The sequence below is a fragment of the Mobula hypostoma genome, chromosome 15 (genome assembly GCF_963921235.1).
Source record: "Mobula hypostoma chromosome 15, sMobHyp1.1, whole genome shotgun sequence".
Classification (NCBI taxonomy): Eukaryota; Metazoa; Chordata; class Chondrichthyes; order Myliobatiformes; family Myliobatidae; genus Mobula; species Mobula hypostoma.
The window spans coordinates 29,252,035-29,266,626 of NC_086111.1; the positions used below are offsets into that span (position 1 = coordinate 29,252,035).

A 14,592-nucleotide genomic window follows, 5' to 3' on the forward strand; every position below is an offset into this window, starting at 1 on the left:
ATAGGTTGGGTGAGTGGGCAAATTCACGGCAGATGCAATTTAATGTGGATAAATGTGAAGTTATCCACTTTGGTGGCAAAAATAGGAAAACAGATTATTATCTGAATGGTGGCCGATTAGGAAAAGGGGAGGTGCAACGAGACCTAGGTGTCATTATACACCAGTCATTAAAAGTGGGCATGCAGGTACAGCAGGCGGTGAAAAAGGCGAATGGTATGCTGGCATTTATAGCGAGAGGATTCGAGTACAGGAGCAGGGAGGTACTACTGCAGTTGTACAAGGCCTTGGTGAGACCACACCTGGAGTATTGTGTGCAGTTTTGGTCCCCTAATCTGAGGAAAGACATCCTTGCCATAGAGGGAGTACAAAGAAGGTTCACCAGATTGATTCCTGGGATGGCAGGACTTTCATATGAAGAAAGACTGGATGAACTGGGCTTGTACTCGTTGGAATTTAGAAGATTGAGGGGGGATCTGATTGAAACGTATAAGATCCTAAAGGGATTGGACAGGCTAGATGCAGGAAGATTGTTCCCGATGTTGGGGAAGTCCAGAACGAGGGACCACAGTTTGAGGATAGAGGGGAAGCCTTTTAGGACCGAGAATAGGAAAAACTTCTTCACACAGAGAGTGGTGAATCTGCGGAATTCTCTGCCACAGGAAACAGTTGAGGCCAGTTCATTGGCTATATTTAAGAGGGAGTTAGATATGGCCCTTGTGGCTACGGGGGTCAGCGGGTATGGAGGGAAGGCTGGGGCGGGGTTCTGAGTTGGAGGATCAGCCATAATCATAATAAATGGCGGTGCAGGCTCGAAGGGCCGAATGGCCTACACCTGCACCTATTTTCTATGTTTCTATGTTTCTATTCCTACATCCAGTATCATCACGAGTGATACTTCGAGCAAACTGACCAAAAGCAGCATATGCAAATATAAGAAAAATTTTTACCTGTCAATGAGAAATAAATTCAAGGTGCACTCTGTTTAAAGGCATAGTCATTTCAATACCTCTTTGCATTTATGAAATCCTAGGTTTATAAAAAAATTCTATCATGCAGATATTCAAGGATAGGTTTTGTGTTCAGAATTTAAATTGTAAATATGAACAGATGAAAAACTTTTGTGATTCTACAAACACACACAAAGTACTGGAGGAACTCAGCAGGCCAGGCAGCATCTATGGAAAAGTGTACAGTCGATGACTCAGGCGAGACTGTACTCTTTCCCATAGATGCTGCCTGGCCTGCTGAGTTCCTCCAGCATTTGTGTGTGTTGCTTGGATTTCCAGCATTTGCAGATTTTCTCTTGTTTGTAATTCCAAGAAGTACATTTGTCTAGGCAAAGGAACTTAACCCACTAATAATTAGTTGAAAATTTCCTTTTCTTAAATATTAATTCATCCAATGTCAAATTAACTTTCCTTGCTTTGTACAGATACACTGTTATGCTTTTGAATCCAGGATTCACACTTAGACATGGACAAAGCTTCTGGCTTCCATCCATCCACCAACCTTGAGACATGTTAGCCCAATTGCATTACCCTCTAAACGATAAGTGAGTAGGAATTTTTGAGTCCTATCCTCATTTGAATATAAACATACTAAATACATGCTAGCAGGGTAACATGCAAGGTTAAATTGTTTCTGATAGTCAAGCAGCAAGAAGATTGAGAAGAATTGATAGATACATGAGAAAGGACAGGCTACAGGGAATTCCATGGGGAAATGGGGATGTCGTGAAGCTTTCGGAAACAGCAGAGAATCAATGGACTGAATAGCCTCCAATATCATGAAAAGTATGAGAATAATATGAAAGGACACATCACACTGAAACAACAGTTGAATATAAACAAGTTGAACATTTTTTGTTGGAAATTGATTCACTTGAATATGATATTTCAAAATATGTCACTGAAATCATTTGCAACACACATGAGATACTGGAGGAACTCAACAGGTCAGACAGCATCTATGGAGAGGAATAAAGGGGCTGATGAAGGGTCTGGCCTAAAACATTGACTGTTTATTCCTCTCCACAGAAGCCTCCTGAACTGCTGAGTTCCTCCAGCAATTTGTGTGTGTTGCTCTAGATTTCCAACATCTCCAGAATCCCTTGTGTTACGGAAATCATTTGTTGGTGATAGGAAACAGCTAGATAACACACAAGTCTAAAGAACAACTAGTAATCACATAGTCTTTTTTGCGTTAGCTTGCTCTTTGCAATTGCAATCCAAATTCTGCTCTCCTCTTTCCTTTCCCCTATCATTTCTTTCTCTTTCGAGAATAACCTTTCTTTTTTAAATTTCCTACTACCGGTGACTTGTTCAATTGAACTAATTACCTCTAGTGTTGTAAATGGGAAGAAAACTAACTTCCTCTCAATTTATATTCCGTGTATCTTAGATTGATATTTAAATCAAAAATCAGTTGAAAATATGAAGCTTCTTCACTCAGCTATTTCAAATGTATATTAATACCTCTAATGAAATATGAGATCGTTACCAAGGGCTAAAAGTGGAAAGGTCTTTTCAGAAAGTCACAGCAGTCAAATCCAATGCTGCTTAATTATTCATAACCAATAAACAAATGATGAATAAATTCACATGCAATGAATTCCTAAAAATTCTGGCTGCCTTTAATAATATTGATACTGAACACTATTAGATGCAATAGAGAACTGCCACATCCGTGGTGTGCTTGTAAGTTAGTCACAGAGATTGCTAGATGATGAATTTTACCTAATTATTATTGTCTGACAAGATTACTTACCAGAACCAGTCTCGGATACTATCAGCCGAAACAATTGCTAGAAACTGCTGTTACAACATCTAAACAGTTAGGTGAACAGAAATTCTCAATAAGCATCCAAAAAGGCCACCATAACAATGGAAATAATGAATCTACTAATGAATTAGATTATTTTTTTATCCACATGGATTTTCACTTCAAATACGTCACGAGCAATCTCAGACAGCCCCTTGGGATATGTGTCATGCTCTCTGCCATGACATGTTTCTGTGTTCAATTACCAAGCCTGAATCAACCAAACCTAGTGAATTATAGGTAAATTTTTTCACACAAAACTTGAATACTTGGGTGAAGTAGTGTTAACCAGTGGAAAGATTTTTTTTAACTGCTTGTCAGACAACACAACATTATTGCTGGTGTTTCTGGGGCAAATGTGGAAAATGCAGGAAAAATACATCCCAAAGATGAAGAAGTATTCTAGAGGGAGGAAGAGACAACCATGGCTGACAAAGGAAGTCAAAGACAACATAAAAGGAAAAGAAAGGGCATAAAATATATCAAACATTAGTGCAAAGCTAGAGGATTGGGAAGCTTTTAAAACCAACAGAAGACAACTAAAAAAGCCATAAAGTGAGAAAAGATTATATACTGAATGAAGATAACAGAGGCAATAATATAACCAATTTCCCCCGGGATCAATAAAGTATGACTATGACTATGATAATATAAAAGATAATATAAAATTTTTTTTAGATATATAAGGAGTAAACGAGAGATGTCAGTGGATAATTGGACTGCTAGAAAATGACGCTGGAGTGGTAGTAACAGGGGACAAAGAACTGGTAGAGGAACTGAATAAGTAGCTTGTGTCAGTCTTCTCTGTGGAAGACTCCAGCAGGATGCCAGGGGATAGAAGTGAGTGTAGTTGCCATTGCTAAGGACGTGCTTGGGAAGCTGAATAGTCTGAAGGCAGATAATTCACCTGGACTATATGGACCACACCCCAGGGTTCTGAAAGAGGTAGCTGAAGAGATTGTGGAGGCTCTAGTAATAATCTTTTAAGAATCACTAGATTCTGGTATGGTTCCTGAGGACTGGAAAATTGCAAATGTCACTCCACCCTTGAAGGCAGAAGGAAGGAAATTGATAGACCAGTTAGCCTGACCTCAGTGGTTGGGAAGGTTATGGAGTCTATTATGAAGGATGAGGCTTTGGAATTACTTGGAAACACATGATAAAATAGGCCAAAGTCAGCATGGTTTTTGAAAGGGCAGATTTTGCATGAGAAATCTGTTATTATTCTTGAAGGAAAGAACAGACAGACAGATAAAGGAGAATCAGTGGATGGTGTTTATTTGGATTTTCAGAAGGCGTTTGACAAGGTGCTGTACATGAGTCTACATAACAAGATAAGAACCCTTGGTATTACAGGAAAGGTACTAGAAAGGATAACAGATTGATGACTGGCAAGAGTGGAAATAAAGGCAGCCTTTTCTGATTGGCTGCTGATGACTAACGGTGGGCCTCAGGGGTCTGTGTTGGGACTGCTTCATTTCACGATCTACAGCAGTGATTTGGGTGAAGGAATTGATGGCTTTGTGGCCAAGTTTACAGATGATATGAAGATAGGTGGAAAGGTAGGTTTGAGGAAGGAGGCTGCCTGCAGAAGGACTTGGACAGATTGGGGGAATGGCAAAGATGTGGAGGATGGAATATAATATAGGGAAGTGCATGGTCACTCACTTTGGCAGAAAGAATAAAGGTGTGGACTATTTTTAAATGGGGAGAAAATTCAAAAATCTGAGGGGCTGAGGGACTTGGGAGTCCTTGTGCAAAATTCCCTGAAGGTTAACTCGCAGGTTGAGTCGCTGGTAAGCAAGGCAAATGAACTGTTAGTATTTATTTTGAGAGGACAAGAATACAAAAATAAGGGTTTAATGACGAGTAAGACACACAAAATGCTGGAGGAATTCAGCAGGCCAGGCAGCATCTATGGAAAAGACCAAAAGGTCAACGTTTTGGGCCCAAACCTTTCGTCAGAACTGTTAAAACGTCGACTGCTTACCCTTTTCCATAGTTGCTGCCTGATCTGCTGAATTCCTCCAGCATTTGTGTGCAGTACTTTGATTTCCAGCATCTGCAGATTTTCTCTTCTTTATGTAATAATGAGGCTTTATAAAGCATTGGTCAGACTGAATGAGGGGAAATTTCATGGCGATCTATCGAATATTGAAAGGTCTGGATTCTATAGATGTGGAGAGGATGTTTCTTGTGGTGGAAGAGTCTAGAGCCAGGGAGCACAGCCTCAGAATTGAGGGTTGTACATTTAGAACAGAGGGAAGGAAACATTTGCTAAGCCAAATGGTGGTGAATCTCTAGAATTCATTGCTGCAAATACAGTATCCAGGCAGGCCAAGTCATTGAGCATATTTAAGGTGAAGGTTGATAGCTTCTTGATTAATCAGGGTGTCAAATATTACAGGGAGAAGGTAGGAGAGTGGAGTTGAGAGGAATAATAAATCAACCATGATAGATTTGCCCATTCTCAAAGGGCTGAATGACCTAAATCTGCTCCTAGGTCTTATAGTCTTATGTTATTATGTGGAAAATATATGACAAGCAATTCTGAAACATAACCTCCAAAAGATTTGTTTTTTTATTACATTGCAGTGTAAGAGTTCTTTTACTTGTCCAAGACTTCTCTGAGCAATTTTGTCCTCTGCAACCTTTGACAAATTTAATGACATATGCTGGTGACATTAAACCTGTTTCTGATTCTGACAAATATTCTATATTTATAAAGAAAAATGATTCTGGTGAGCTTACCTTGGCAAAGCTGTCAGATGCTGGAGTAATTTTTCCTGTGGTGCTGTGTAAGGACAGTGAGATTATTCATTCTCTGCCCTCACTCAGACTCATGGCTTCCTGTTGCTGTCTGGCCTTCAATACTGAAGATGTTCTGCAGTCCTGCTGAGATTAACACATCAACTCTTTGAATTTAGGAGATTATAATAAACTGCAACATAAACATCAGATGAATCAAAGATCAAAAGTCTATGTGAAGAGGTGGATTAATAAAAAGATGCAGTGTCCAGTGGGCCTGCTTATAACAAATGTTACCATCAACAAGTTGCTGCTAAATGAACTATGACAGAAATGTTGTTAAAACTCTCCGGTGTAGAAATAACTGTTTAGTCTACAGCCAGTCCCCAACCAAAGCTGTTGAATGTGGTACCCACGCCTTGCTTGGTGCTCTTTGTCTTCGGTTGTAGTGTGACCTTTGCCCAGAGGTTCAGGCTTCTGGGCCAGAGGATTTATTCCCAACATTTCTTGTGATGATCTCGATAGCTTTTCTTTCTGTCCTACAACTAATTATGCCTTTTTTAAAACTATTCAGATCAGTCATTGTAGCCTTTTAAAAAACGTCCAAAAAAAAAACACCTCTTCTTGTTCGACCTATTGCAGCCATTCCAGAATTTATGTCACAATTTATTGAGGTTTCCTGGAAGCTCCACTTTCAGCTATGACAATGCTTTCCTCCTATGGGATCTCTGACTTGAGGTCTGTATTTGCTTGCAACAGTCTCCCTCTTTGATGCTGAAGAGAAGCTCAAGGAACTATTATCTGGATTTGCAGGGCCATTCTCCTCAGTTTGTGGACAATTAATAGCAGATCGGTGGTTGGATGGCAAAATGGGGGTGTGGGGGGGTGGGGTCGATCAGAGAGGTCGCTTGTGAGATACGATTCTGCGAGTGTGACTTTGGCAATTTGAATCTATTCTAAGGAAGTGGTAAAAAGACACAGTTCAGAGTGAGTTTATTATCGAGGTATGCATACGTCACTATATACTACCATGAAATTCATTTTCTTGTGGGCATTCACAGTAGATACAAAGGAACACAATAGAATCAAAGAAAACCTATACACAAAGATGGTCAAACAACCAATGTGCAAAAGATGACAATCTGTGTAAGACAAAAAATAAATAAATAATCAATCAACCAATAAATAAATAAATAAATAAATAGAATGTAGTTTTAAGATTGGACAGCTTTATAAAAGAAAATCACATTGGACAAATCTGTTGAAGTTCTCAGAGAATGTAACCAACAGAATAGTTAAGGGGAGACCAGGGAATGCCAATCCAAATTCAGTTTGTGGTTCAGCATTTTTTCCCCACATCTTTTAACATGAGAACTGCTTCTAATAACTTCACTATATTTAATGTTCTGGGTTCAACTGTCTTCCATGATGGATGATTCTACAAGTTCACTCTTATTTCTCACCTCATTCCTTAATGGCTATTCCATCTCTGTAAGCTGTGACACTTGATTTTGGATTTCTCCTTCATCTACTCTCATTAGGACTGTAGAAGTTTCAACAACATTCGTCTCATCTTCTAAATTCTCACAAATATGAATCTTATCATCCCAATTTTTTTCAATTATCTGTCCTACCACTCCAAAAGTTTGTCTCATGAAACTCCACTAAACTCCTTCCTGTGATAAAGAAACCAAAACCGCAAACAGTACCAAGATGTGATATCACTGAAGCCCAGTACAAATAAGCATCCCTGCTTCTGTAATCTGAACCACTTGCTATGAAAGCCAACATATCATCTGGCTTTTTAATCATTTGCTGTACCTGCAAGTATACTTTCATCAACTGGTAAACAAAGACATCCAAATCTTTAAGCACTTCCCCCAGTGCTTATCTGCCATGATCAGATAATATCTGCCTACTTATTTTTCTTTCAGTGTGAATATCACACTTACCCACTTTATACTGTATCTGCTACTCACTAAAAATATTCAGCACATACTGAAGCCTCTGCATCCACTTCACATCTCTCACACACCTAACCATCTTCGTATTATCTGTAAATCTAGTGCTATCATATTTAATTATCGCATATAAAACATTAATTTGTATCAGAATATTAAACAATATGAGAGCAAATGGTATTGATGGTAACTTAGTGGAATAAATTGAAGATTGGTTAACTGACAAAAAAGATAGAATAAGAATAAACAAATTATTTTCAGGTTGGAAAGTTGCAATTACTGTGGTATTGCTGGAATTGATGCTGGACTCCTGGCTATTCATAGCTGCATCAATGAATGAGGGGACTAACATAATACATATGTACATGTTTACTAATTTGCAAAGCTGAACAGCACAGTACATACGTTGTGAAGATTGCAGAAGGACTTCAAAAAGACATAGGAAGGCTAAAAGGATGGACAAGGATGATAATGTTGAAAAATTAGGTAGTTAGAGAGATAGAGCACAGAAATAGGCCTTTCAACCCATTGAGTTCATGCTGACCATCAACTGCCTATATACACTCATCCTATATTCGTCTCAATTTTTATTCTACCTGCACAATCTCATCCCCTCGGTTAATTGTAGGGATCCATAGCATAAATAGGTTGGGAACCCCTGGCTTAGATTCCATCACAAATTTTACAGTAGCCAAATTAACCTACGAAAGTACAAGTCTTTGGGATGAGTGAGGAAACCATTGTTCTGACAGGCCACAGTCATAAACATGTTAACTCCATGTAGACAGCAGCAGGTTTCAGGATTGAACCCCGGCCTCTGAAGCCGCACGTTACTTTTTTTTGACAGTCTTTTTAAATTGCTTCAGATTGAAAGGTGTTGGAGTTCAGCGGAACCTGGGTGTCTTTGTCTGGGAATCACTGAAAGCTAGCATGCAGGTACTGCAGGCATTTGCAAGGGGAATAGTCCTGATGAAACTGCAATTGGAATATTATGCAACACACATAAAAGTTGCTGGTGAACGCAGCAGGCCAGGCAGCATCTATAGGAAGAGGTACAGTCGACATTTCGGGACGAGACCCTTCGTCAGGACTAACTGAAGGAAGAGCTAGTAAGAGATTTGAAAGGGGGAGGGGGAGATCCGAAATGATAGGAGAAGACAGGAGGGGGAGAGATGGAGCCAAGAGCTGGACAGTTGATTGGCAAAAGGGATATGAGAGGATCATGGAACAGGAGGCCTAGGGAGAAAGAAAAGGGGGAGGGGGAAAGCCCAGAGGATGGGCAAGGGGTATAGTGAGAGGGAACAACACCTTATATTCCATCTGGATAGCCTCCAACCTGATGGCATGAACATTGACTTCTCAAACTTCTGCTAATGCCCCATCTCTCCCTCGTACCCCATCCGTTATTTATTTATATACACACATTCTTTTTCTCTCTCTCCTTTTTCGCTCTCTGACCCTCTCACTATACCCCTTGCCCATCCTCTGGGCTTTTCCCCCCCTCCCCCTTTTCCTTCTCCCTGGGCCTCCTGTCCCATGATCTTCTCATATCCCTTTTGCCAATCACCTACCCAGCTCTTGGCTCCATCCCTCCCCCTCCTGTCTTCTCCTATCATTCTGGATCTCCCCCTCTCCCTCCCACTTTCAAATCTCTTACTAGCTCTCCCTTCAGATAGTCCTGACGAAGGGTCTCGGCCTGAAAAGTCGACTGTACCTCTTCCTAGAGATGCTGCCTGGCCTGCTGCGTTCACCGGCAACTTTTATGTGTGTTGCTTGAAATTCCAGCATCTGCAGATTTCCTCGTGTTTGCATTAGAATATTAAGTGCAGGTTTGCTCTCCCTGTCTAAAGAATATAATTACCAAACAGGGAGTGCAGCAAAACCTCACCAGATTGATTCCTGGGATGGTGTGTTTGTCCAATGACAAAAGATTAAACAGATTTGTGTTACACCCTCTGGAGTTTAGGAGAATGAGAGGAGTGCTTGTTGAAACATACTTAATACGTTCAGAGCATCAGGGATAATTTTTTTCTCTGACGAGAGTATCAAGATTTAGACTCTGAGTTACAAAAGGGATCAGCAACTTAGAATTGGGATCAGAAGAAATTTCTTAACCCAAAGGGTAGGTAATCTTCGAAGTTCTCCATCCAAGGGAATTGTAGTGATGGTCATCGAGTATATTGAAGTCAAAGATTAATAGGTTATAGAACACAGACCAGTACAGCACAATATAAGCCCTTCAGCCCACGATGTTGTGACAACCTTTCAACCTAATCCAAGATCAATCCATCACTTTACTCTCACATATTTCTGCATTTTTCTTTCATCCACATACCATACTATGAGTGTCTTAAATCTCCTTAATGTATCTGTCCCTACCACCCTCCCTGGCAGTGTGATCCATACACTTATCATTCTCAGTTTAAAAAAACATAACATTCACCTTAAAATTACGTCCCTCATATTACCTATTACAGCCCTGGAGGAAAGTCGCTGGCTGTCCACTCTGTCTATGCCTCTTATCTTGTACGCCAACATCAAGTTACCACTCATCCTTCTTTGATCTAAAGAGAAAAGCCCTAGCTCGCCCAACCTGTCCTCATTAGCCATGTTTTCTAATCTCAGCAGATTCCCGGAAAATCTCCTCTGCACCCTGTTACATTTCATACAGTGCCTATACAAAGGGGGTGAATACTTTATATAGGCACTGTAACTATAACTTTGCTTTTTTACTTTAAGCAAAGGGTGCATGTATGACAAGGTGGCCTAATGACATATGCATTTACTTACTTTTACATATAAACTGCACTGCATTATGTAAATGACAACGAACGCTTTATCAAACAATATATTTACAATATTACTCAAATATTACTGAAATATTAAATAGACAAAACTCCTCCCTGCTTAGCTATAAACTCCAACTCAATATAAAATGCATCTCAAATATATACACAGTATACTATATAATACAACTACCATATAGACATCTACAGCAAAGCAAATTTTAAATGATCCCATTCATGCCTAAAGATTTAATTGCTGTGGAGGATTTCTTACTCTTGTGGAATGATTTCTTTACTGACAAGGGGATCACTCTGCCTGACAGGTGAGATATGTGGCTGTGAAACAATCTGAGGTTCCGGGGCCTCTTCCACGGTGGTTGTAGAAGTTGACTCTGGGACTGCAGGAAGTGGTCTGCAGGGCAGCTCTGCTCTCCTGAACTGATTGCTGTGTCATCTCCACTGTGTAGGAGAGTTGGCCGGTTCTGTCCTTAATCTTTCCGAGTACCCACACTTGATCACCTCTGTAGTCCCCCATCAGGACTGCTTGTCCAGGAGTGAAACATCAAACTCCTTTGCTTGAGGAGCCTTGAATTTGTCTCAGCTGTTTGTCCGGCATATTCCATCTGACATAGGGTTGAGGAAATCCAAGCCCGAACGCAAGGGACGAACCAGGAACAGCACAGCTGGTGAGTTGTTGCCTGTGGAATGTGCTGCATTGTGATATGCAACAGCGGAAATTGACGAGCTTCTGGTTTTGTGTTAGTGTAGTATGTTCTGCTGTGATGTATCTTATTCCATTCATTTTCTGGAATGACTAAAACTGTTCTGCAACAAATTCTGATCCATTGTCACTGACTAAATATTCTGGGCACCAGTCCTTACAAACAGGCTTCTCAACATATCAACAGTGTGCGAGGCTGCAGTGGAGGCTATTGGGAGCACTTCTTGCCACTTTGTAGCTGCATCCACTGCAACTATGAAATTTGTACCCTTGAATAGTCTGGCAAAATCCTTATAAATCCTCTGCCAGAGATGGAGAGGTGCTGCTCTTGGCATCTTCTGGATACGTTGGCATCCTGAACAGTTCATGGCAAGCTGCTCGATCTGCTGATCTATCCCAGACCACCAGGCAAAACTTTGAGCCAACACTTCCATTTTGACTATGCCTAGATGACCAGCATGCAGTTCCTCTAACACTTTAACTCTCAGCTTGCATGGTACAACAACTGTCACTCCCCACATAAAGCAACCCCTGTGAAGGGCAAGTTCATCCTGGAACTAGTAAAAATAGGGGAACTACGATTTCTGCTGCACATTGCAGCCATTTTGGGTGGTCTGCACACCTGAGACAATCTGGAGTGTTTTTTGGTTTCCCTTTGAATCATCTCTTCCATAAAAGGGAGACTTCCGATGTGTATTAGGGAGAATATGTCCAGAGGAATGTCTTCTTTGGTAAATATGTCCGGTATTTCCATTTCCAAGGGTAAATGGGACAATCATTGGCATTTCTGAGAGTAGTTGTCCTCTTGAATTCCATTTTGTGATTGTGTACTCCAAGAAACTGAGTGCATCTTTGCATTCATGCTGTTCCTGTTAATGGAACACATTTCTGTGGAATTGAATCAAGCACTAGTGGCTGGTGATCAGTATTGAGAGTAAACTCACTCCCATTATAATACTGGTAGAAACATTTTACTCCCCCAACCAGACCCAAGGCCCCTCTGTCAATCTATGCATAATTTTTCTCTGCAGCAGTCAGAGAACGTGATGCAAAGGCTATGGCCATTCACTTCCATCACTCATAACATGTGACATGACTACAGCTGTACCAGAAGGTGAGGCGTCACTGTCAAGCTTCACTGCACGATGTGGATCATAATCTGCAAGTACAGTGTCTGATGTCACCATTTCCTTTACCCTTTTGAAAGGCACCTTCCACTGCTTTGTCCATTGCTATTTGTTCCTGATCTGTAGTAATGAGTTCAAGAGATGAAGCACAGTATCTAGGTATGGCAGGAACCTGTTACAGTAATTGACAAATCCTAAAAGGACTGCAACTGTAATGCATTCTTTGGCCTTGGGGCATCCACCACTGCTTGAATATTTGTGTGTAACCCTTGCGCATGAGTAGTGTGACCACTGTAAGTGATGATTGGTTTAAAGAATTCACACTTATCACGCCGTGCTCTGAGCCCATAATCTTCTAATTTTTTTTAACACTGTCTTGAGACTTTGGAGATGTTCCTTGTCATCTGTACCAGTGACAATGATGTCATCCAGGTAACAGTGAGTGCCTGGGAAGACTTGCAGCACCTATTCCATACTTTCTGCCAGAGTGCAGGTCCAGATGGTACTCCAAAAATAAGCCTACAGTAGTAATAAAACCCTTTGTGAATGTTTATGGTGAGGACTTGGAACTCTTCTTCCATCTCCACCTGCAGGTAGGCCTCAGCTAAGTCCAATTTGGTGAAGTATTTTCCTCATCCCCAAAATCATCTGACGATTTTTCTGTTTTTGTATCTCTATTGACTTCTTTCTTTTTTTCCTTCCATTCATCCAGCTGAGCTTTGGTCTTTGCATCTTCTTTTACAAGCAGTTTTTTGCCTCCCACTTGAATTTCATGCAATAACCTTAATGCACTTGGAGTAGATTCTGGTACGTGTTTCTCATTGGCTCTTCTATTTGCTTTAAAATACTGCTTAATCCAGTCCATATACAATCAATCAGCTTAGCTTGTGAGGCATGACCTGTGCCTCATAAACCCATGCTCACTATCATTAATCAGATACGCTTCTTCAAATGCTTGTAAATCCTGTCTCTAAGAACCCTTTCCAACAGTTTGAGCACCACTATTATTTTTAAGGGGAAACTTTGCCAAATAAATCTATTGGAATTCTTTGAGGAAATAGCAGGCAGGATAGACAAAGGAGAGTCAGTGGATGTTGTTTACTTGGATTTTCAGAAGGCCGTTGAAAAGGTGCCACACAGGACACTGCAAAACAACAAAAGAGCCCATGGTATTACAGGAAAGATACTGGCATGGTTAGAAAATTTCTGGCTGGCAGGAGGCAAAGAGCGGGAATAAAATAGGCCTTCTCTGCTTTGCTCCAGGTGACTAGTGGTGTCCCACGGGGTTCGGTGTTAGGACTACAGTTCACATATTGTCAATGATTTGGATGGAGGAATGATGGCTTTCTGGCCAAGTACGCAGATGATATGAAGATAGATGAAAGGGCGGGTAGTGTTGAAGAAGCAGGGAGTCTGCAGGACTGATACAGATTAGGAGACCGGACAAAGAAGCGGCAGATAGTGTAAAATAGTGTAGGGAAGTGTATGGCCATGCACTTTGGTAGAAGGAATAAAAGCATAGATTATTTTCTAAATGGGGAGAAAATTTAGAAACCAGAGCGCAAAGGTCCTCGGGAGTCCTCGTGCAGGAATCTCTAACTTGCAGGTTGAGTCAGTGGTAAGGAAAGTAAATGCAACATTAGCATTTATACTGAGAGGATCTATAATATAAAGAACAAGGATGAAATAAGTGAGTTTTTATAAGACATTGATCAGATCATGGTTGAAGTATTGTGAGCAGTTTTGGACGGGTAACTAAGAAAGGCTGTGTAGGCATTGTTGAGAGTCCAGAAGAGATCCATGAGAATGATCCCTTGAGTGAAAGGGTTAGAATATGGTTAAAAGTTCAAAGGTTCTGGGCTAGTGCTCACTGGAATTTAGAAGAATGGGGGGGGGGATCTCATTGAAACCTATCAAATATTGGAAGGTCTAGACAGAGTGGATGTGGAGAAAATGTTTTCCTGTAGTGGGGGATTCTAGTACCAGAGGGTACCACCTCAGAACAGAAAGATATCCCTTCAGAGTAGAGATGAGGAGGAATTTCTTTAGCCAGAGGAAGGCAAGTCTGTGCAATTCATTGCCACAGGTGGCTGTGGAGGCCAAGTCACTGGGTATTTTTAAAGCTGAAGTTGATAGGCTACTAAAGGGTGATTAAAAGTCACGGGGAGAAAGCATAAGAATGGGGGTTGAGAGGAATAATAAATCAGCCATGATGGAATGATGGAGCAAACTCAATGAACCAAATGGCCTAATACAGCTCCAATGAGTTCGGAGACTCAATCTCATAGAGGTGTATAAAGTCATGAGGAACATAGATAGAGTTAATGCACTTACTGTTTTTCCCAGAGTTGGGGCTTAGGAACTTGAAGGGCAACTTTTTTTTTTACACGAAGAGTAGAATGAAGTGGAATGAGCTGCCCGAGGAAGTA

General features: G+C 40.7%; 1 protein-coding gene across 10 annotated transcripts in view; it reads right to left on the reverse strand.

The window, feature by feature from the left end:
* The window catches only part of LOC134356771 (protein bassoon-like), a 517,214-nt gene that overhangs the window by 57,000 nt on the left and 445,622 nt on the right, over positions 1-14,592 (reverse strand). For 7 of the 10 annotated variants that reach the window (XM_063067881.1, XM_063067876.1, XM_063067874.1 and 4 more), the window contains one exon: positions 5,572-5,715. The exons of 1 other annotated variant lie outside the window; for it this stretch is intronic. The gene's annotated coding sequence lies outside the window, so the exon portion shown is untranslated. The remainder of the gene's footprint in view (positions 1-5,571; positions 5,716-14,592) is intronic. 2 more of the 10 variants (XM_063067877.1, XM_063067875.1) reach the window with 1 other exon arrangement.